The following is a 19985-nucleotide window of genomic DNA, read 5'->3' as shown; positions in this document are numbered from 1 at the left end:
GAAATAGCAAAAAGACAAAAAAAAAAACAAAAAAAACTTGGATTTTTTCTACTTTTGGGCTATTATGAATAATGCTGCTGTGAACATTTGTGTATAAGTTTTTCTGTGGACATGTTTTCAATTCTCCTGGGAAATACACACACACACACACACACACACACACACACACACACACACACACACACACACACCATCAGGCAATGGTCTCCCTAGCTCACTATGATTATTTGTATATGACTTTAAGTACCATCTCAGTGTGTATTACTTCCAAATGTATTGTCTTCTGCTTCGTGGTTCCCCTGAATACTAGACTTGCATGGCCAATTGCCTACCCAACCTCTCCTCTAGGATGTCTCATAAGAATCTCAAACTTAACATGTTCAAAATCAAACTCAGTCTCCAGACAAAACTCTACTCCTTTCATGGTCTTCCCAATGCCATTAAATGGCAGCTCCTTCCTTTCTCTTGAACAGATCTCAAACCTGTCATCATCCTTGATTCTCTTTTCCTCTCATATCTCACATACGATCCATCAACCAATCCTGTCTGCTCCACATTTGAGCTGTTTCCAGAACTGAGCCCTTCTTACCGCCTCCACTCCCATCATCTGGGCCAGCCCACTGGCAGTCATCTCTTGCCCTCCATCAGCCTGCTCTCAACACAGCAGCCAGAGTGATCCTATTAAAGCCCATGTCAGCTTGTCATTTCTACTTATGTGCCATTGACTAAAGCAGGTCCATGGTCAAGGCCAGCAATCAAGGGGAAGGGGAACACTTCTTCTGTGGAGGTCAGGGAAGGGAGGGAGCAAATATTTGCTGAATAATGATTTATTCTACCCTAGGATATTTAAACTGTCCAGATAGGCTTATTGGATTCTACTATGGATCTAGGTACAGTAGGGAAAATAAGTGATAAATCCTGTAGCTTGGTCCCTCATCTCAGAACCACCAGTATTTATTGAGTTCTACTCGGTAGAGGCAGGCATGATTAGTACACATAGAATGATCAAAGAATTGGTAAAGTATTACATTGGACATGATAACATGCCAGCTTGCATGGCAGAGAGGGCAAATGCTGACCTCAGTTAGTAAAGGAGTCCATTGTTGAGGCTGGATTGATGAAAGAGTCTTCCAGATGACTTTGGTACTTGACCTGGGCTGGAGGGAGTGGAAGAGGAGGGTGTGGGGGCATTTGTGGGAAACTGGTAGGGTTGGTGCAGGAGGAAAAGAAATTTCAGAGCTTAGAAAGCTTGTTTTGGGCATGAATCTCAGCCATTAATTAGTGAATTGATTCCTTTAGTGAGTGTTTAAGGAGCAGCCATATTTTAATATTACTATTTATATTTTATACACTATATATTAATATTAGAATTATAACTACATTTAATAATGTTATGCTATATATGGTATACATTATAATTACATGCAATACATTATATATACTATGTATTGAATGAATTATTATGTTTTATCTGTTGTTATGCATGTGCCTCCCTCACATTCATATTTTGAAATCCTAACCTCCTAGGTGATTGTATTAGGAGGTGGGGCCTTTGGGAGGTATTTGGTCATGTGGGTAAAGCCCTCATAAATGGGACCGACATCCTTATAAAAGGGAGCTTCCTTGCCCTCTTTCTGCCATGTGAGAACAAAGGGAGAAGACAGCTATCTATGAACCAGGAATCTGGCCCTAATCAAACACTGAATTTGCCAGCACTTTGATCTAGGACTTTCCAGCCACTAGAACTGTGAGAAGTCAATGTTTGTTGTTTAAATTGCCCAGTCTATGATATGTCCATTATAGCAGCTTGAACTAAGACATATATATATAAAACATATGTTATAATGTAAATATACTGCACACATTTTTAATTATGTTATAATTGTGTGTAACATAATTATAAGCATATACTGATATTTCATTATTATACTTATAAATATATTACCACACATTTTACATATAATTATGTTATATATTATGTTATACTATTTGGTTTATATTATATACTATATTTAGTACAGTATTTGTCTATTGTTCCAGACGCTGTTCTGGGTGTTGCAGTTCAACAAAATAGAGAAAGATTCCTGCTCACATGGTGCTGACATTTTAGTGGGAGAGATGGTCATATATGGGGGGCAGTAATAAGGAGCTATGGAGAAAGTTTAAACTGGTAAAGGAGAAATAGGGAGTTGGGAGAGGGGTGGGTGTGTCTTCCATTTTAGACAGGGAAGTCAAGGGGTCTTCACTAACATTTGAGCAGAGACCTGAAGGAAGTGGGAGGGTGAGGCATTTCAATAACTGAGAGAGTGTTCCAGGCAGAGAGAACAGTAAGTGCAAAGGCCCTGAGGTCGAAGTGCCCCTGGAATGCTTAGGCAAAATCAGGGAGGTTGGTCTGGTTGGTGGTGGAGCAATCCGAGGGACAGGGGGAGAGTCATAAGAAGCAAATCCAGTGAGGTAATGAGGAGCAGATTGAGCAGAGCCTTGGGGCCACTGTGGGACCTTGACTGCCACTTCAGTTAACAGGAGGCTTTAGAACAGAAGAGTGACATGGTCTGACTTACATTTTGATAGGACTTCCGTGGCTGCTGTGAAGGGAATCAATCAATAGCAGTGGTGTGAGGGAGGAGGCGGAGGGACCAGGGAGGATGATCCTGACAGTTCTTTGGACCAGGGTGCTGGCAGTGCCCGGGGGTGGAGGGGGGGGAGGGGTGTTGGGGTCAAAGAGATAAACAGTACATCATGTGTCCTTGCTTGACCCACCAGGCTTGGCCCAGTGCCTCCCACTTTCAGCACTTCCTATGCTATTAATTGTTGGTGTTTAGGGCTAATGTGAAAACTTTATCTCATCTGCATGTAGCAAAACATAAATAATGAAAACAACTAACCACAAACCAGAGAGACCTGGAGACTCTTATCAATTAACTCTAGATGAAAAGGCCAGGCTGTGAAAATACTCATTGATAAACGTTTCTCTGGAGGTCTCAGGCTCACAGAATTCGCATAGGGCATCTTGCTGTGTGAGATCATTACTTTTTTCCCCAAGAAATTAACCTGATTTCTGTGTTGGGTTTAATTTTACCACAACAAGGAAAAGTTCACTTCCCTGAACCTAATCTCTCCCTTTTGAACAATTAGCTACTGGTGATTGCTTTTTTTCCCATTTTAAATGAGCTTTGCTTGTTTGCCTGTATTGTGACACAGTAGGGGGATGCAGTTTGTATTTGACTTTTTTTTTTTTTTTTGCTGTACCCATGGCATATGGAAGTTCCCAGTCCAGAGATCAAACTCGCACCACAGCAATGACCCAGGCAGCTGCAGTGATAACGTCAGATCCTTAATCTGGTACACCACAAGGGAACTCCCCGTTGGTACTGGTTGCCACTGAGTTTCTTTTTTTCCAGTGGGTTGAACAGTCCAGTTGGAGCGGTCCTCCAACTCTTTCTCAAAACTTCAAATCCAGCTCCTCACTCTTTCTTATGCCAAACAATTCTGCTCTGCCCCAACCGGGGCTCAAGCTTGCATGCCCCAAATCCATCACAGTGAATAAACCATATGTAGTCCTCTGAATGGTAGAACGTACTCTCGTTGGAGGGTAGGATGTGTTTAGAATGCTTCTGCTGTAGTGGCTTGTCAACATACATATTCAAACCAAAAACGGATACAACATTAGCTATATTGGTGCCCCCTCCGTCTCTGGGGGACATTTGGCAATACCTGGAGACATTTTTTTACTGTCATAACTGAGGAGGGTGGTACTCTTGGCATCTAGTAGGTAGAGGTCAGAAATGCTGAGGACCCTACAATGCATAGGACAGCCCCCTAAATCTGTCAACCAGTCCAGCAGGAGCATTTGGACAAGGGGGAGAGGGAAGAGGTGAAGTCTAAGAGGGGGATCCTTCTCGGCCATAGGAAGGCACGTATGTTTAAAAACGTGATCTATTCAAATAAATCTTTAAAAGAGTGATTGTTAGTTGTGTTTAACTTTATTTTCATAAGGAGTCATATTTTCATGGAAAGACAGCAAACCTTTCCTTATGATTTTGAGCTTGGAGACAATGTTTCTCAAAGTTTAGAACTGATGAATATCTCAAAATCCAGAGAAAGCCCTCGGGTCCAAATCTTGGTTCAGCCAGGTGGCCCTGGGCAAGCTATTTGAAATCTTTGGCTTCTCCCTCTAGACTCATATTGCATGTATTTCTTACTTTCTGATTGTCTGTGAGCTGGCATTCAAGTTCCAAGTCAAACAGTAAGTACGATCTTCCCAAAGCATGCTTCTCAGAGTAGCAGTGATGTTTATGGTTAAGGCCACTTAAAAACATAAACAAGGTCACCAGTTTGAGAGGATGGCATCCATGTCATCATTGTTTTCTTTGTGATTCATATGCACGATGTCCTTGCTTGGCGTGTGAGATGATTTTCGATGGGACGTGAGATGATTCGGGGCACTGTGTCACATAACCTCATGACTCACAAAGAGAAAAGCGTGTTCTCATTCCAATCACTTAATCCTCAGGTCGTGGAGGAAAGCTTAGTCCTGTGCTCTGGGCTCCCAGCACTTGCCCTAATCCCTCTCGTTAGCAAGCAGACAGCAGGCATTGGACTCAGAGCCTGGGCAGGTTTAACAGTGCTTGACTAGAATGTAATACCATGTTGTTTCCACTGTTTTTACATTTTTTTCCTTCCCTGCCTTTCAGTGAGTATTGGCTTTCCATTTATGGTAATGATAATACAATTTCTTTGTGGAGGAGGGGATGATGGTGGAAAATCTTTCCTTAAGATAATTTTATTGGAGTACAATGAGCTGATTTAAGAAAAAATAGTAAAAGACTAGATCAGGGGTCAGCCAACTTTTTCTATAAAGGGCCAGATAATAAATATTTTAGTTTTTTATGACCCATATGGCTTGTGTTACAGAGTCAACTAGGCCACTCTAGGCTGAAAGCAGCCATAGATAATAGAAACAAGTGGATATGGCCGTGTTCTAATAAAACTTTATTTACAAAAATCAGAACAGGATTTGGCCTTGGGCTGTAGTCTGCTAAGTCATGTACTAGATAATATCCTGGCAATATGACAGAGTAGTTAAGTGCTGGGCTCAGGAGTCAGATTTCTTGGGTTTGAATCTGGCTTTTCTGTTTATAAGCTGTACTTTCTGTGCCTCAGATTCTTTATGTGAGAAATGGAGATAATAATCCTAATTCATAGGATCTTTGTGAGGATTACATGAGTTTACTTAGAATAGTATCTTATACATTGTAAGGACCATGTAAATGTAACATTACTGTTATACACAGATAAGGACAAAAAATCTTGAACGAGATACATTGTTGCTTGGAGGTTGGGAAACACTAAATTTAATAGAAAATTTAATGATGTTTGTTATTATTCCTGAGAATTTATCACCACTCCTTTTAGTGCTTCCTTCAGATCCTGGGGTCTCTAGGGGGTAAATAAAATGGGGATGGATAGAGCTCCATCTGGCTTGCTGAACACTGGAGAACATATGGTCCTGGCTTTGAACAGATAAGCTGACTTCCTCTTCCCCAAGGCCTGACTCACTTTGGAAGCAGCAGAGGAAAGCATCTGATTAAGCAGGTGCCGCAAATGTTCATAACTAACCTATATCAACTCATGAAATCCATCAGAATGAGCTTGGCTATCCTAGGTAGTTATGTCCCCAGGTGGAAGAATGTAGGATAAAGATTCACAGACAGTTAATCCAAAAAAGGAACATCTTAAACAAAATAGAAGCTTCCTCTCTAACATAGGCTGGGTAGGTAGTCTAGGGTGGCTCTGTAGTCCCAGGCTCCTTCTGTTTTGTTGCTCAGCATCTAAAACATTTGGCTTTTACCTTATAGTCCAATACGGCTGCTTCAGCTCCTGCCATCATATTTGCATTCCAGCTAGTGGGAAGGGGGAATGCTAAATGGAAGCCTACCACTTTCCTTCAAAAGCAGGACCCAGAGTAGCACATATCACTTCTACCTGCATCTCATTGGCCAGAACTTAGTCATATGGCCTCACCTAGCTGCAAAGTGGCAGGTAATGCAATGTTTGGCTTGGTGATCTTGGGCCCATCCAAACATTTTATTATTACAGAACAGTGTTTCTCAACTGGAGATAAGACTAACTTCTTAGTGAGCATTTAGAAATGTATGGGGGCATTTTTGTTTTTTATGATGTCTAGGGAATACTCCTGGAAGGTCCAGACGCTGACCTTCCTGAACTACGTGGGACAGTCCCATGCGGTGAGAAATTGTCCCATCCAAAGTGCCAGTGGTACCTCTGTTGAGAAAGACTGCTATGGAAGAACTGAAAAACAGGCTGGGAGACAATTTGCCACCTGCCATACTTGGTTTACTTACAGTGATCAGAACTGTGCTGAAAAGCAATCTTGTAGAGTTTTTGAGGGTGCAGGCTTTGGTAGCCCTGACTTTGCCAAGTGATCACACTCTCTGTCTTCTCAGTCTCTTCCCAGACTACCACAGACCTTCTCCCAAGAAGATCTAGAACATCCCCTAGCTCTGGTCACCCTGCCCCAATTACTATTTTTCAAATCTGTGTAGAGCTTATTGTCACTCACGTGGAGGAGGGAGCCCATACCCAAGGCACCTGAGAGTGATGCCTCTACAGTTCAGCTTCCATCAGACCCTTCATCCTACTTCCCTTGCCAACCAAATCAATAGAGGTTTTATTGCATCTTTAAAATATTACAAATCGGTCTGAAGAATCATCTTGGCATCTTGTTTCCATAGCTGAACAACTCAGATCTTATTCATCAGCCTGCTGAACTGTTCCTTTTTCAGAAACATATATATCATCCCCAGATTTTCTGATATACTTGTTTTTAACTGTTGTGGCTTGCTGAATCAAAGAAGCTGAATTTAATACAAGTTCAATGTCATTTCCTTCAAGAATCAACTCATCTTTCTGGGTTTGAGATATTGAACAAGCAATGCCTGGCCTCATCCAAACGCTGTGGATGTATTTTTCACCCCCTCCCCCCAAATTTTGGATTTCCACAAGAGAACCGCTCTATTGAATAATGATATTGATGGGGAGGTAAGCATACACAGACCTTGTCTTGTAACGGAAGCCTAGTGTAACACACGTGATCATGTTGTGTACATGACTATAGATAGTAGGAACTGTTGCCACTTTCTATTTCCCCACCATTTGTCAACCTGGAGCCTCTTTTTCTTTCAGAGAAGACTGAGTCCTCCATTGATGTGGTTGAAGTCTCTCCTCAGGGTGCCTCTGAGCATCCTTTTAGAGTGATGTTGATGTTTTCTGGAATGTCAACCATCTGATGGCCGGGAATGTCTTCATTCTCGCAGTAGATGTGGCAAGAGGTCCACCTCACTTTGTTGAACCCTAACTATGCATCTCTTCTGGCCTTCCTCTTGCCATCCTATGTCTCCTAAATTCACTCCTTCATTGCATTTTATTTCTGTTAGCATAATATGAAGAATATTTCCAAACATATACAATCTTTCATAATTACATCTTTATAATCCTTGAAACAAAATATGTTTTTAAAAATTGAAGTATAGTTGATTTACAATGTTGTGTTGGTTTCTGGTGTACAGTAAAGTGATTCAGTTTATATAATATATATATTTAAAATCTTTATAAATATACAGATATATAATCTCTCTACATATATTCTTTTTCATATTTTTTCCATCATGGTTTATTACAGGATATTGAGTATAGTTTCTTGTGCTGTACAGTAGGACCTTATTGTTTATTAAACCAAATACATCACTCTTCTACAATGTTTCTCTTTATATAATCCTCCCCCAAACACTACTCATATAAATATACACTTTGTACTTTTTTATGGGCGATGTCAAACATGTGCCAAAGTAGAAGGAATATGATGATGAACCTATTACCTAGCTTCCATAGTTATCAACCCATGACCAGTGTTGTTTAATCTCTGCTCCTGCCCACTTCTTCCCTCCTGTGTTATTTTAGAGCATATTCTAGATGTGAATGGTATTTTTTGAATGTTGACTAAATCAACTTTTCTGGCTAGTAACTCTGTATCCATATTACATTAGTTTTTCCTTTTTCCTTTTTATTCAACCATTTCTTGTCACCAGCCATATCACACAATCATGATCAATAGCAAGGGTAGTGATGAAGTGAGCCTGAAGACGGTTTTTGATGATCCTTTCCTTTGGATTCTTGGCATCACGTGATAGAGGTGGTAGTACCTGCCAGTTGGCACCATAATATTCCCTGGATGGATCTCTTGTTGACTTATTGGTACCAAGTGTGCTTCTTAAACCCATGTATATATATATCACATCTTCTTTATCCAGTCCTCTGTTGATGGACCTTTAGAATTGCTTCCATATCTCGGTAAATGCAAATAATGCTGCCATGACAATGGGGTGCATGCATCTTTTTGAATTAGTGTTTTTGTTTTTTTTTTTAAATATATACCCAGGAATGGAATGCTGGATCATATGGTAGTTCTGTTTTTAGTTTTTTTGAGAAACCTCTGTATTGTTTTCCACAGTGGCCACACCAATTTACATTCCCACCAGCAGTGTTTGAGGGATCCCTTTTGTCCACATCCTTATTAACATTTGTCGTTTGTGTTCTTTTTGATGATAGCCCTTCTGCCAGGTGTGAGGTGTTATCTCATGGTGGCTTTGATTTGCATTTCCTGGATGATTAGTGATGTTGAGTATCTTTTCATGTGCCTGTTGGCCATCTGCATTTCCTCTTTGGAAAAAATGTCCGTTCAGTTCTTCTACTCACTTTTTAACTGGATTGTTTGCTTTTTTGATGTTGCGTTGTATGAGTTTTTTGCATATGTTGGATATTAACCCCTTATTGGTCATATCATTTGGAAATATTTTCTCCCATTCAGTATGTTGTCTTTTCATTTTGTGGATGGTTTCCTTTGTTGTGCAAACACTTTTAAGTTTAATTAGGTACCGTTTATTTATTTTTGCTTTTATTTCCTTCACTTTAGAGATGGAGTCAAAAAGCATTGCTATGATTGTGTCAAAGAGAGTTTTGTCTATATTTTCATCTGGGAGTTTTGTGATATCAGGTCTTACCTTTAGGTCTTTAATCCATCTCGAGTTTATTTTTGCATATAGTGTTAGAGAATGTTCTAATTTCATTCTTACATGTAGCTATCTGGTTTTCCCAGCATCACGTATTGAAGAAACTCTATAAGAATCTTGATGATTAGGAGTTCCCATCGTGACTCAGTGGTTAATGAATCTGACTAGGAACCGTGAGGTTGTGGGTTCAATCCCTGGCCTTGCTCACTGGGTTAAGGATCCAGCGTTGCCATGAGCTGTGGTGTAGATCACAGACATGGCTCAGATCCTGCGTTGCTGTGGCCCTGTCGTAGGCTGACAGCTACAGCTCTGATTGGACCCCTAGCCTGGGAACCTCCATGTGCGGCAGGAGCAGCCCTAGAAAAGGCAAAAAGACAAAAAAAAAAAAAAAAAAAAGAGAGTCTTGATAATTAATAACCCAGAAAAGATTTCATGGTTAAAAAAAAAAAAAGCCTGCAAAACATTGGGTTAAAAACGGTTCTTTGCTGCAGGACTTCTTAGAACCTTTAATATCCTAACGATGTTGGGAGGTTCCAAGAGAGGGTTAGCAAGGGATTTGCCCCACCTAATTTTACCCCTAGGACTCTTATTTTTAACACCACATCTCACAGGACCACTGCTTTGGGGAATGGGTATCCAGCAATGCCCCTTGAATCATCTATTCAAGTATCCTAGAGAAAGAATGTAGCTTATTGCCATATTGACCTCTGTTGAGATGAGGAAACTTGAGATGTTAGAGAAAGTGCATCAGTGGATCAAGTATAGGGTGAGGTTGGCAGCCTTTTCTGTTGAATGCTGGTATCCAGCAAAACCCCGCTTGATGGCTGCTACTGTTCCTAAGCATTGGCATATTGTTAGTTTTAGGGAGACCAGATGGCAAGTGATCACAGCCTTTAGGGAATGAGACTGATCTAGTTTAACCACCCTCCCCTACTCCCACCCATACCTTTATTTAATAGCTATGTGTTCTTGGGCAATCGCCTCAACCACTCTGAGCCTCTGTTAAGAAACTGATCCCAAGGCAAGAATTTCTGTGTTAAGTGGTTTATTTGGGAGTTGTGATGCCAGAAGAGTGTGGGAAGGGAAAGTCATTAAGATGGGGACAGCATTAAGCTAGTCTCCAGAGTGAAACTGGGAGTGGTAGATAGAAGGCTACCTCCTGGCTAGGGGTGGGACTGATGCCCTGGCACTTCCTGCTCCACTTGCTGACCAGAGTGGCTTCTGTAGTTCTGTCAAAAACCCCACAGAGATGCAGATGTTGGCAGTGGGAAATGTCTGGAAGACACAGACGGGCTAATGTCGAAGGATCAGTTCCAGCCCCACAACCAGATCTGCACACATTGCGCTGAGCCGTACCGCTGGCTTAAGTGGGGATGGGACTCAGAAGGGCTCAGCATGGGACCTGGTGACAGTCATAACATCTGCTGGTTATTAGGTACTGACTGTTGTACCAGGCACATGACTGAGTTTTCACAACAGCTCAAGCAGCTCTGGGCAATTATCTCCATTCTACAGTTGAGGAAATGGAAGCTCAGAGAGGTTTGGTACACTTCAGAGGTCACACAGCAAGGAGTAGTGAAGCAGTTGCTCAGAATCAGGCTCTGGTTAAAGGCTATGACCTCAACTACTACATTACACAGCCTCATTACATATGACACGTGGTACAGATGCCCATTCATTGTCCTTCCTCTTTTTTTCCCTTTCCTCTTTTCCACCTTCCTTCCTCTGCTCCCTCCTCCCTCTCGCGTCCTCTCTTCTCTCGCTCTTCTTAGGGTAGTTATCCTGGTGCACTCAAGGCCCAATATATATTTTTTGAATTGAATAGCACCACAGTTTGGAGCAATAGATGCTTAGTTCACTAAATTTTGATTGAATCAACTGTCAGAAAGATCAGAATTCGTGCAAGTTCTGCAGAGGTAGGGGATTATGGCCATGGAATTTAATACCCTTTGCAAATCTCAGTAACTTCCTGAGATTCTCTAAGGAACAAGGAGTGGAGGAGCATGAAGAATGATGAACGTGCCAAGTGGGAGTTCTTTAGTCTCTGATGTCTCCTTCTCAGTGCTGTAGATTTCCTCTCCTTTTCTTTGCCAGTTTTTCTCTCTCCTTTTCAGCATTCTCCCTCCCTCCAGCTTCCCAGCATGGCTGGTGGGAAAAAAAATAACTGCAGTGCAAATGCTGTCATTCTTGATGGGGCATTTGTATGTCTGGGGCATGGAAAGTGGCTGGGTAACATTGAACAGTCCAACATTGACAAAGAGGTCTGGGTGCAGTTAAGTTAGAGCACGTTCTGTTTCCCGTGCATTTAGAATTGTTTGACTATAAATCTACTAATCAGACCTGATAAATGTCTGGTTGCAGCCATGGGCTAGCATTTGCATCAGAGAAAGCAAATTTTGAAAAGGTCACCATTAAATTTTTGCCTCTTGCAGCCAGCCTGCACCTTGGCTCTATTAAATTCAAACCTACACAATAAATTCACTGTTCGCTTGTTTACTTTACTCTAGTGAGCATCTTTCAGGATTCTGGCTACTGCTGGAAACAGCATGCTTTAAGTGACCTGGGTCAGAGAAGAGTGTTACGTGTGTTTGAAAGTGGAGGTTAGACCCTTAATCTCAGAGAAAGGCTGGAAATTGTGGAGATCTGTGATTATATTGTTAAGACACAGGTAAATGGATTCTTGTATGGATTGAAATGTGGTAAAATACAGCTGCCCTCATGCACTCATTCATTCAACCAGGATTAGGTGAGCACATAACAGGAGCCAGGCACTAAAGGGTTTATATTTATTATTGACTCAGTTAATCTTTGCAATAATCCAATGCAGTAGGTTCTAATATTATTCTAATTTTCCAGGTGAGGAAATGGAGGCACAGAGAGATTAAATGACTTGCTCAAGGTTGCATAGCCTGTAAGTGATGGAGCTAGGTCTCAAACCCAAGGTGTTTGGCTTCCAAGCATGTGTGCTCTTCTCTGCTCCTTGCTTAATTCAGGGGCAGCACTAATGAATAAGACAGACAGAGTCTGCTCTCAAGGATTACCTTCTCTGTAAATAACAAAATATTATTTAATTCCCTGAGTATATAATTCTGGTTTCTATCATTTGTTTCATTGTAATGCTAGGCACTGCACTTCACATTTACTATGTTTTTCTATTCCTTGCAATAACCCAGTGAGGTAGGAATTTTTATCCAGAAGGTGAGGAAACTGCAACTCAGAGAGGTTAAATTAAATTGTCAAGTCATACATTTAGAGGGGTGCCAGCTTTAGCAAATAAAAATATAGGATACTCAGTTAAATTTGAATTTTTGATGGCAGATCATTTTAAAGTATAATTATGTTGCATGAAATATCTGGGAGTATACTTACCCCAATAATTCTTTAGAATTATTTGTTGTTTATCTAAAATCCAGTTTAACTGGGTGTTCTGTGTTTTGTCAGACAATATGCACATTCAATATATGGCACATTGGGGTTCAGTCGCGGGTCTTTCTGATTCTAAATTTTTCAGTTGGCCAATTGGGGTCAAGAAGAATGATTCCAAATGTGGTTTTAACCTTGAGCTTCACTAGTTGCTTTGGTCCACAATTTACCTGTAAATTTTGATAGAGCTGATAATAGTAATAATAATAACAATAATAGTAATAATATAATAATAATATACTCATCCAGTACTTACTATATGCCAGGCACTATTCTAAGATTTTCAATTATTTGGCTCATTTAATACTCACTAATTTCATGAGATATATTCCATTATTATCCCATTTTCTAGCAGTGGTTTTCAGTTGGGAGTGATTTTGCTCCCTGGGGACATTTGGCAACATCCAGAGGCAGTTTTCAGTTGTCTCAAGGGAGTACTACTGGCCTGTGCTCTGCAGAGGCCAGGAATGTTGCTAAACATCCTACAGTGAACAGGAGAGCCCTTCCCCCACCACAGAGATTGACCTGGCCCCAAATATCAATAGCTCCAAGGTTGATAAGTCCTGTACTAGAAGAACTTCAGGCATAGAGAGGTTTGGTAACTTGTCCACATTCACACAGCTAGTCAATGGACTATGTGAGATTTGAACCAAATCAACCTGGTTCTGGGATCTGGGCACCTCACCCAACTTACAGGTGAGGCTCAGAAGATTGCAATACCAAGGTCCCACAACCAGTCAATAGCAAGGTAGAACCACAACTCCTATATCTTTTTGTTTTCCTTTTTTTTTTTTTTAAACACAACTCCTATTTCTTGATTTCTAATCCATTCCTCTCTCTACCCTCAAGCACCATTATCCATAATTTCCCAACCAGTAGCTCAAGCATCTGTGTGTTTGTGTCATACTTATTTCAAAGTAGATTTTAAAGTTGACCCATTTTTTGTTTGATCTGTTTATTGATCCATTTTTCAGCCAACATTTTCCAAGCACCTACTATATGCCCAACCCCTGCTTGGTTAGTGAAGATACAAAGACAAGATATAGTTTCCACCACCGGGGGCTTTAAAAGTCCAGGCACATGTTCCATTCAGTTTAATATTCTATGATTCTAGGCTTATTTGCATTCATGCTTGTTTTAGGCAGGATTTCCACAGAAGTACACCCTGAGATTTGGTGCAGGTGGTCTATTTGGGAGGTGATCTCAGGAAAACACAGGGTATGGAGGGTTGGCATATGAGAGGAAGTCAGTAAAGGGTGAGGCATTAGGCTGATACACTGTAGGTGATTGGAGCCTGGAGCTCCATTCTGCGGAGGACTCTGGGAGACAGCAGAGAATACAAGCCTCAGAGTTGTCCCATCTGAGAGATGAGGAAGCTGAGGTGTTTATTTTCTAACACAATCTCTCCTTCTGAATTGATCGGGCTACATTAACTCCCTTTCGTTTCTGACCTGCCCTGTAAATGGGCCAAGAGAAGCCCTCAGATGCACAGTGACAAGAGCATGCTGTCTGACAAGTTCCTAGGGGATGTGGATGAACACTGACAGTCTCTGAACAACAGATTTGATTGAGCACCTACTATGTGCCAGGGACTTTCCAACATTAGCTCATTCTTCTGAACTCCACCAAAGATCCTCAAATCATTATCTTCCACAGCTTTTTCTCTGTCCTTGCTCATCCTCAGCTTTAGTTTGCTATGTAGGTGAGGTAAATATCCACAAAAAACTATCACAAGTGGGGAAGAGCTTCCCTCTCCACTAGGAGATAGGTGTGTTACCCTGAGTAATGGATTTACTGCAAGGAGGGACCTTGTTTAAAAATGAAGTCAGCACAGAGAAAAGCAGAATCATGACCAGGGAAAGACAGCTTTGGTCATATTATCTGAGTGCCTGGATCCAGCTTTACCTGAAGCAAAAGACTCCTGGTCATTTTATAACAGAAATGATAAATTCTCATTTGGTTTTTTTTATTTTAGGGGGGCTGTTCAGATATAACCGAAAGTCTTTCTACCCATAAGTCAAATATAGAGACATTGTAGAGCTGCAAAAATGAAGTTTACGAGATCTAGAATTTGAAATGATTATTCCTGGATCAAACTACAAGGCACCACTAATTTATTTTTATTTTTTTATTTTTATTTTTATTTTTTTGCCTTTTTAGGGCCACACCCATGGCATATGGAGGTTCCCAGGCTAGGGGTCGAATCAGAGCTGCAGCTGCCGGCCTACCCCACAGCCACAGCAACACCAGATCGGAGCTGCATATTTGACCTACACCATAGATCACTGCAACGCCAGATTCTTAACCCACTGAGTGAGGCCAGGGATCAGACCCACGTCCTCATGGGTCTGTTGGGTTCATTAACCACTGGGCCACCACGGGAACTCCAATCACTAATTTTAATGTCACCCCAGATTGCTTTGAGACCATAATGAAGGGTCACAATGTCTAGTATCAATCACTATGTCTGAGTTTCTGCCTGCTGGTTTCTTTGTTTTGTCAAGAGATGTTCTTATCTCTGTGGCTTTTCCTGGCTTCTCTGGATATAGATTGTCCAAGCCCTTTATTGGTCTATTCAGTTTATTGCCAGAAAGCCTTGTTGTTCTCTGAAAGGTGTGCTTTAAACACTTGAGCAAAGCACTTGAACTGTGTTTTAAGACTTTTATCCCAACTGAAAAAAAATTCTGCAAGCAGTGCTTGAACTAAATTGGGATCTCACTTTTGAGGAGGCAGGTGTATGATGTTTCAAAGCAGAGAGAGCTCTCCTCTGCAAATTTCATCTTTCCATTCCAGCTGGAGCTTGAATTGCCATCCTTGGGGGTAAATCACATCTGGTTTAGATTTCATAGTATGGCTCTTAAGTATCTTCACGGAATTGTTCAAAGATTGCAATTGCTTCCAGTAGGCCTGATTCATAAGCCCATGGCTGCAACAGCTGCTCTCTGAATCAACTTGTAAGTAAGAGTGGAGTTTTGAATGGAGGGAGCAGGCAGCCTGTGGACAGTCAAGGGAGGCAGTTTTATAGAAAAGTAGTGAAATACAAGGGCATCCACCCCAGGTTCGAATCCCCGCTCTGGCACTAGCTGTGAGCCCTTGGACACTTTTCATATTGTCTCTGAGCTTCATCTTCCTCTCTGTAAAATGAGGTTAATAACAGTGCCTGCCTCATGAGTTGCTGTGAAGATTAAATTTGGTAATAAATGTCCAATACTTAGCCCAGTAGCAGAACTCTGGTACCCTGTGCTGTGCTGTGGGTACATAGTAAATCCTCAATAAAAATTTTAGCTATTTGTTAACAAGTGCTGGAGGGGCTGTGGAGAAAAGGGAACCCTCCTGCACTGTTGGTGGGAATGTAAACTGGTACAGCCACTATGGAGAACAGTTTGGAGATACCTTAGAAATCTATACATAGAACTTCCATATGACCCCGCAATCCCACTCTTGGGCATCTATCCGGACAAAACTCTCCTTAAAAGAGACACATGCACCCGCATGTTCATTGCAGCACTATTCACAATAGCCAGGACATGGAAACAACCCAAATGTCCATTGACAGATGATTGGATTCGGAAGATGTGGTATATATACACAATGGAATACTACTCAGCCATAAAAAAGAATGACATAATGTCATTTGCAGCAACATGGATGGAACTAGAGACTCTCATACTGAATGAAATGAGCCAGAAAGACAAAGACAAATACCATATGATATCACTTATAACTGGAATCTAATATATAGCACAAATGAACATCTCCTCAGAAAAGAAAATCATGGACTTGGAGAAGAGACTTGTGGCTGCCCAGGGGGGAGAGGGAGGGAGTGGGAGGGATTGGGAGCTTGGGATTATCAGACACAACTTAGAATAGATATACAAGGAGACCCTGCTGAATAGCATTGAGAACTTTGTCTAGATACTCATGTTGCAACAGAAGAAAGGTGGGGGAAAAAAATGTAATTGTAATGTATACATGTAAGGATAACCTGACCCCCTTGCTGTACAGTGGGAAAATAAAAAAATTAAAAAAAAATTTAGCTATTTGTATCAATCAGAATGATTTTATTGGGACCAAAAAAAAAATCATGATTCATCTGACTTACTAAGAAAAATTTATTATCTCAAAAAACAGTGATTCCATGATTAATTCAGCACCTTGTTAATTTCACCAAGGACCAGTGTTCTCACATTTCTGCTCTGCCATTCTACTGTCTTATTTCCCCCTGGGGTCTTTAGAATATTTATCTTTTTTTAAAGATTTTTATTTTTTCTATTATAGTTTATTTACAATGTTCTGTCAATTTCTGCTATACGGCAAAGTGACCCAGTCATATAAACACACACACACACACATATACACAAAAAGAGTATATACACACATTCTTTTTCTCACAGTATCCTCCATCATGTCCATCACATGGCCTTGTACTATACAGCAGGATCTCATTGCTTATCCACTCCAAATGCAATAGTTTGAATCCAGTAACCCCAAACTCCCAGTCCATCTGGCTCCCTACCCACCCCACAAACCTGGAAACCACAAGTCTGTTCTCTAAGTACCTGAGTTTGTTTCTTTTCTGTAGATAGGTTCATTTGTGCAATATATTAGATTCCAGATATAAGTGGTACCATTTGGTATTTGTCTCTCTCTTTCTGACTTACTTCACTTAGTATGAGAGTCTCTAGTTCCATCCATGTTGCTACAAATGGCATTATCTTGTTCTTTTTTATGGCTGAATTGTATTCCGTTGTGTGTATATTCACACACGCACATGTACACACACATCTTCTTAATCCATTCATCTGTTAATGGACATTTAGGTTGTTGCCATGTCTTGGCCATTATGAATAGTGCTGCAATGAACATGGGGGTGCATATATCTTTTTCAATGAAAGTTTTGTCTGGATGCATACCCAGGAGTGGGATTGCTGGGTCATATGGTAGTTCTATATTTAATTTACTGAGATACCTCCAAACTGTTTTCCATAGTGGTGGTACCAATTTACATTCCTACCAACAGTGTAGGAGGGTTCCCTTTTCTCTCTCTCCAGCATTTGTTATTTGTTGACCTGTTAATGATGGCCATTCTGTCTGGTGTAAGGTGGTACCTCATTGTCATCCTATTGTCTTAATGTCAATAGCCCCAGTGGTCACAGGATGGCTCTCCCAGTTCTAGATGCCATTTTCAGATGCAAATTAATATTCAGTCATGGAATAAGTTCCATTTTCTTTTGTGTGTGTATTTCTCTCTCTCTCTTTCTCTCTCTTTTTTTTTGTTTTTTTTTTTTTTGTTTTTTTAGGGCCACACCCACGGCATATGGAGGTTCCCAGGCTAGGGGTCTAATCAGAGCTGCTGCTGCCGGCCTACACCACAGCCACAGCAACACCAGATCCAAGCCGTGTCTGTGACCTACACCACAGCTCATGGCATCACTGGATCCTTAACCCACTGAGCAAGGCCAGCGATCAAACTCGCAACCTCATGCTTCCTAGTCAGATTCGTTTCCGCTGCGCCACGACGGGAACTCTGTGAGTCTCTTTTAGAGAGCAAAAAAAGGCCTTTCTCTGAAAACCCCAGCAGACTTCTCCCTACAACTCACTGGCTAGAACCACATTGCATGCCTAAGCTCAGCAAAGGGAGTGGAACCAGAATGGTGATCCTGGAAGGGGGTCATTTTTACCCAAGAACTTGTGGCAGGTTGCATTTTCCAAGTTTTACAGCAGTATCTTCCATCTCAGATACTCTTCTCACGATGGGATTTTGATGGTCTCTTTGTTGAGTGGCAGTGTCTAGGTTTTTTCCCTTTGAATCTGGGTAAGCTTGTGACTATGGCAGAATGAAACCTTATATGACTTTTGAGGCTGGGTTATAAAAACCCAATAGCTTCATCTTATTTTCTTTGAAATGCTTGCTCTTAAAACATAGTCCCTGGCCCAGATTCTGGTCTGCCACTTCTTAGATATGAAATCTTAGATAATTTCCTTAAGTTCCCTTAGCCTCAGTTTCCTCATCTGTAAAACAGGAAGAAAAATATCTATCTTGTGAGTATTAAATATGAAAGCTCTGCAGAGGGGCATGTGATGGGCTCACAACAAATGCCAGATTCCTTTCCCCTTGGGGAGTAAAGTTCAAGAACCTGACAAATTTGCCTATTTGGAACATTTGATTCCTTCATGAGAATTGGTAAACGAGGTATATAATTTCTTGCTGAGAGATGTGGACACTTTGAGAGAAGATGGAAAGGAGAAAGTTTAGCAAATTTAAAAAATTTTAAAAATTGTTGTAAAATACACATCACATAAATTTTTCCATTTTTGCCATTTAAGTATACAGCTCAGCAGTGGCCAGTACATTCAGTGTTATGTAACCAGCCTCAGAAACTCTTTCATCTTGCAAGACTGAAACTGTGCCCATTTAACAGCAACCCTCAAGCTCACAATTTCCTGTAATTTCTCACTGAGTCTCTCCGTACCTGTCCTCATTTCATATTGGTCTTTCACTCTGGACAGGGCGCTCTGTGAGCACCGAGTCTGTACTTTGTCTTGGGCATCACTATATCCTGAAGGCCCAGATGATGTTGAGCATGTAGTAGGTACTCAGCACATAGTAGGTCTCTGCTGAGAGGATGAATGGGTGCATGAATGGGAGTGGGAGGGGACTGGGAAATGGGTTATACTGTTTTTTCAGAAGTCTAGAAAGGAGTTCCTGTTGTGGTGCTGCGGAAACGAATCCGACTAGGAACCATGAGGTTGTGGGTTCGATCCCTGGCCTCGCTCCCTGGGTACAGGATCCAGCATTGCTGTGAGCTGTGGTGTAGGTCGCAGATATGGCTCGGATCCCACGTTGCTGTGGCTGTGGTATAGGCCAGTGGCTACAGCTCCAATTCGACCCCTAGCCTGGGAACCTGCGTATGCCAAGGGTGTGGCCCTAAAAGGACAAAAAAAAAAAAAAAAAAGTCTAGAAAGAACGATAAAAAGAGTTTATCCCGCCAAAGTGGTGTGAAGGGAATGAAGGTGGGATGCACAAGACTGTGGCAATGTCAGGGTCTGGATTTTGTGTGCTTTGTGCCTGGGGGATCTAGAAGGGCAGCTAATGAAAGAGGCATGAATTTCTCCCCCAGCACCTCCCCCTAGACTCAGGAGCTTTTTAAACTCATGCAGAAAGCAAGCACCCCTGGGAACCTCAGCAGGCTTTCAAAATTAAATTTATTTTCTATTTGATGCTTCAAAGTTGGAAAGATCCAAAACTCAACTAGTTATTATTTCCCCTGAAAATCAGAGATGACTGTGTGAGTTAAGCACATGGATCTTCTAAGCACAGTGATTGAGGGTTCCCAGCTTGGAGTCAGACAGAAGTGGGGTGAAATCTGACTGTGTAGTTTCCCAGCTGTGTGATGCAACAAGCCATGCCACCTTCCTGGGCCTTCATTTCCTCACCTTGAGAATAGGGATAATTATCCTATCTCAGAGAGT

At 41.3% G+C, this 19985-nt stretch overlaps 1 protein-coding gene and 1 pseudogene across 3 annotated transcripts in view; one reads left to right on the top strand and one right to left on the bottom strand.

The window, feature by feature from the left end:
- Positions 1-19985, top strand: part of RPH3A (rabphilin 3A) — a 294958-nt gene that overhangs the window by 48780 nt on the left and 226193 nt on the right. The gene's annotated exons all lie outside the window — the stretch shown is intronic.
- LOC110256675 overlaps positions 3897-19985 on the bottom strand; it is a 174434-nt pseudogene continuing 158345 nt past the window's right edge.

This window comes from Sus scrofa, chromosome 14, assembly GCF_000003025.6.
Source record: "Sus scrofa isolate TJ Tabasco breed Duroc chromosome 14, Sscrofa11.1, whole genome shotgun sequence".
Lineage (NCBI taxonomy): Eukaryota > Metazoa > Chordata > Mammalia > Artiodactyla > Suidae > Sus > Sus scrofa.
The sequence above is the reverse complement of the archived record's forward strand: the minus strand, read 5'-3'. Positions and strand labels throughout refer to the sequence as shown.